Source organism: Leptodactylus fuscus, chromosome 7, assembly GCF_031893055.1.
Source record: "Leptodactylus fuscus isolate aLepFus1 chromosome 7, aLepFus1.hap2, whole genome shotgun sequence".
NCBI lineage: Eukaryota > Metazoa > Chordata > Amphibia > Anura > Leptodactylidae > Leptodactylus > Leptodactylus fuscus.
Genome location: NC_134271.1, coordinates 76,564,242 through 76,569,458, shown reverse-complemented (window position 1 = coordinate 76,569,458; position 5,217 = coordinate 76,564,242).

Genomic DNA, 5,217 nt, shown 5'->3' with positions numbered 1-5,217 from the left:
CCAGCCTACTGTGTAAGCAGCCACAAGAAAATGGCCGCTTACACCAGCTTACTGTGTAAGCGGCCATTTTCTTGTGGCCTGGACATGCGCAGTCAGCTCTGCCCGAGGCCCAAGGCCTAGAAGATTGAAACCCAGGATGGAAGAAGACACAGGGAGAGGGTGTTCCCAAAGAAGATGGAGGCGGTGCTGGAAATGAGTTCTCTCGCAGCACTGGGAGTGTCCCCATTTGCACACCGAAGAAAACCCGGATTTCTACCGAACGGCGGCGCGGAGAAGACATCTAAAGGGAGGAGAAGAATAGCCTTCCTTAAGGCTATTCCTACGTGTTAGTCAGAAAAGCAGGGTATACAATTATAGGATCCCTTTAAGTAATGTCATGTTTGTTCACAGTGACTCTTCTCTTTATGGAGATGAAAGCCTGAAAATCTCTGAAAATGGTAAACCCTTAAATATTGTTACCCCCATTTTTCCCAAGCAGGGATCATTGTGACCAGTAATATAAATGTTGCAGATTCCTGGCTGGGTGCTGTTCTTATGAATCTTCTTCTTGGTGCTACATTACTACCATACACAGGAACACAGGAAACTTTGTATCCAACGCTGTAATAAATTTGGTACCAAAAAATTATTGTAATGGATTTTTTTATGGTATGTTGACTATTTTGCCGCAGTTTTTACTGGTGTTAAATCTAGCATGCTGTGTAATGTCCTGTATGTTACAGCCAGATTAGGATTTATGTATCCTATCATGGGAATTTCATCAATAAATGCAGATCTCTAGGTTTATGGGGATTTACTATTCTCCATTGTAGGGGAAATATGGCATCTCATTTCAGACAAGCTTTGTCGTAGTGTCCACTCTCCACGAAAGTTGAAAAGACTCATGAAACAAATGGAAACTTATGAATGATATAAGGGGAATCATATAAAAAAAAATCTGTTCTGCTGTAATCTCCCAGAAATAATCACATTACTGGTTCTATACACTATTTACCTATTAAATACCTATGATGTGGTCCCTGCTAGCCATATATCAACATGAATCGCAAATATATCTACTACAGAAATTGGTGTTTCCCATACCAGTCATTCAAACAACCTCTAACACATGCAATACAATATCTGACAATAAACATGAAAGTGGCCAAAGTAGATGCCCCAAACATAGAAACAAAGATTCCTACTAATACTTCCTTCTATATAAAAGAATATAATTACAGTCATACTTCCCCTAAGTTGTAACTTAACTGCTATTATACTGCTTCCTACTGTGCGTAAAAGACTATAATTACTATAATATCGCATTCTATGTATGGGAATATGACTGCTATAATACTGCCTGTTATGTACAAGATTATTGTATATACAAGAATATACCTCCTATAACACAGCATCCTATGCACATTAATATAGCTACTATAATACAGTAAAGGGATATGACCTCTATATTACTGTCTTTCATGTACAATTATATTACTCCACTAACATGTCCCTTGAGTTCACAAATGGAACTGCTATGATACTGTATCCTACCGTGTGTACAGTTGTGGCCCAAAATTTTGAAACACAAAATTTGGTTTTCACAAAGTTTGCTACTTTAGTGTTTTTAGATCTTTTAGTCAGATGTTTCTATGGTATACAAATAAATCATACATTTATAAGCGTTACATGAAGTTTATGCAAAGAATTAATAGGGCAAATATATGTGTCATATGGCAATCTTAATAAAGACCCTGACTTGGGCATAGTACAACCAATTTACAAAGATACTCCAGCCTCTTTATAAATCACTCACTGGTGTGAGTTATAATAAATATGTCGGACCGAGGTGCCAAAGTCCCAGCCCTCCCTGCTACCCACCCCAAACCCCTTCCACAAGCGCACAATCTGGCAACGAGGGGCAGAACGGAGGTGGTGTATATATGGTGCAAAAAAGGGCTGTGTGCCAAATTTACACCACTAAATCATCACTCTACGCCATCCATATATGAAAACTGGCGTAGAGGGATTAATAAATTTCCTTCAATATTTACCATTAGAGCCTGTTCATACAGCAGCAGATAACCTTAAAACCTAAACCTTTTTGCCGTGGCTTTCACTTGCTGATTAGACCCGATGAATGAGGCGAGTCAGTAAATTTGTCTCATGCTGCAGGTTCCGCGGCAGATCCACTGTAGGATTGGGGAGCATACTTATTTTTTCAATGTTCAACTACAAATTGCTGTCAAAGGTGTGAATTTACCCTTGTTTACCATTGTGAATCTCTGATCAATCCACAGAAAGCAGGTGGAAAACACAGAAATTGTGATAAACTCCAAACACGGATTAGGCAAGAATGGGTTATCATCAGTCAGGATTTGGCCCAGAAGCTGATATCAAGCATGCCAAGGTGAATTGCAGAAGTCTTGAAAAACAAGGGAAAGTTCACATGTAGGAATTTGTTGATAATATTTAGCAGACTAGAAGTACTATAAGACCCTGTTTATAAGGGGCGTGGTATGGCGTATTTTGGTCCTGATTCTGATGCGGGAAGCCGCGTCAGAATAGAGCCAAAATGCACCTGCCATGACTGTCGTGGCTTCCAACAGTTGTGGCTTCCAGCTCCGGAGTAGGCCCAAATGAATGGGTCCAGTCCGGAGGGTGCTGCCGTGAGGCGTACTCCTGTGCTGAATCAGCCGCAGAATCCGCCTGAAGAAAGGGCAGCTAGCGGTCTACATAGACCTCTATTGTGAGGGGGGCAGATTCTGACGTGGATTCAGTGCCAAAATCTGCCCCCTCTTGCCCCGTGTGAATGAGCCCTAATACTGACTCTATATTTAAGAATATGACTACAATATTTTCCCTATGTACAGAAATGTAACTATATAATACTACAAATTCACACAAATATAACTAGTGTTATAAATACTGTTCATATGGCCAGAATTATAACCACTGTAATATAATATAGCTCCTATGTACAAGAATATGATTTCTATAATAGGGTCCAATGTACAAGAATATAACTATTATAATAAGGAAAATGTTGTTTTTGTACTGTGTTAGCCAGTGGGTGGGAAATATAAAAACCAAAAAACTTGCAAGTCTTCAGTAGGTGATACCTTTTTTAATGGCTAACTCATAATGATGATAGATTATAACGTTTTGAAGCTCTCGGCTTCTTCTTCAGATATAACTAAAAGCAATTTCTGAAGGCTGCATATTTATGTACAACAGGACACATAGGGATAGAATTTTAGGAGGGAGGGGGAAGAGGCTTATTGGTATGTACAAGTAAAAATGCATCTTTTCTGTCCGCATGGAAATGTTCCTGATAGTTGGAGGTGACGGTACAATAACAGGAAAACAATTGGGTGCCCCTGGTCGTCACATATAACCCCCACCTGGAGACGCTGAGAGGAATCACACGCAAACTACATCCACTACTGCAAAAAGACAACCGCTTAAAATCCATATTTCCAAACCCCTTTCTCCTGTGCTATAGACAGCCACCAAACCTCAGGAATATGGTTGTTAGCAGCTCACTGTCACCTCCAACCAACACAGGAACATTTCCATGCGGACAGAAAAGATGCAAAACATGCCCTCACATACTGACCACTGACAAGATAGAGATACCAAACTCTAACAGGGAATATAAAATCCCAGGTACGTTCACCTGTAACACACCTATTGTAGTGTATTTAATAATGTGCACCAAATGTTCCACCGAAAATCTATATGTTGGAGAGACCAGTCAGAAGCTCAGAATGAGAATTAATTCACATCGCCATACAATTAGAGAACAAAGGATAGACCTTCCCCTGCCAAAACATTTCTGCAACGAAGATCATAATATCACCAATGACATGAAAATTTTGATTTTAAGAGGGTATTTTAAATCCAAGAAGAACAATGAGTACAAGTGCATGACCTTATTTAACACTCTGGAGAATGGAATGAACCTTTCACATGGGTTCATGGCATCCTACAGAAATCACTGACCTGAGACAGCCATAAAGACACTCTGAACTGATAAGAACCTGGGAACTGTAGATTTGTTTACTTGTACATACCAATAATAATCTGTCCTGTTGTACATAAATATGCAGCCTTCAGAAATAGTTTTTAGTTATATCTGAAGAAGAAGCCGAGAGCTTCGAAACGTTATAATCTGTCATCATTATGAGTTAGCCATTAAAAAAAGGTATCATCTACTGAAGACTTGCAAGTTTTTTGTTTTTTTATATGTACTATTATAATAGTATAAGAATAAAACTATTTTAATACTGCTCCTATATACAATACAAGAATTCAACTACTATATTATAGCTAGGAAGTCAGATTTGTTCTACTGAGGATCCGATAAGAAGATACACTTCTTTCTTCTGATAATCTGGAATCTTGACCATTATAATGGCCTTTAAAATGGACTGAGATTTAATAAGGAGTGTTCAACACCTGTACTGTATGTCACTAGGCTTGGTCTGGGAGTGTGAGTGACAGGAGGCTGGGGAGACATCCAATGCCTAGCACTCTTGGAGGCTCAGCCAGTGCAGATATTGGGTCCAGTGTGATCTTGCGGGAACAGCTGGTTTGAATAGAACTGATCCATGCTAGATACATAGTGACTCTGAGCCAAACTAAACAGGGCTGCTCCTCGTTCTCTCCATCCATAAGTAAACAGACTTTTTTGATTTTATTTTACTATGTGTCCAGATTCAAGAAGAATCTGCCAAAACATAACTCTTTTTGTTGTATCCAGGAAATTGAGGAGGAGGCACAAAGATCTAGGTACACCTCCATGTTAGTAATTCCACATGGTAAGATGATATATTTTTTGGCCTTATGAGCAGCAAAGTGATATTACATGGATTTAAATTTTTGGGAGTACACTTGTGCATAATATGAATGTTGATGGGATCTACCTACAAAGGTAATATAAATTAGAACAACAAGTATATACATAAGCAAAAACCAGATAGAAAGTGGAAATGGGCTTTCCTCCATATCCTCATGTCTGTCGAGATAGACATGAGGATATGATAGATAGATAGATAGATAGATAGATAGATAGATAGATAGATAGATAGATAGATAGATAGATAGAACAGGTTGCACATACAGTATATTCTTGGATGATAGATGGATGGATAGATTTCTGCTTATTCGCTGCCCCCATTTATTCCACTGGACTGTCCTATGATGGTGACCTGCAGCAGATTTCCATTTGTTTTG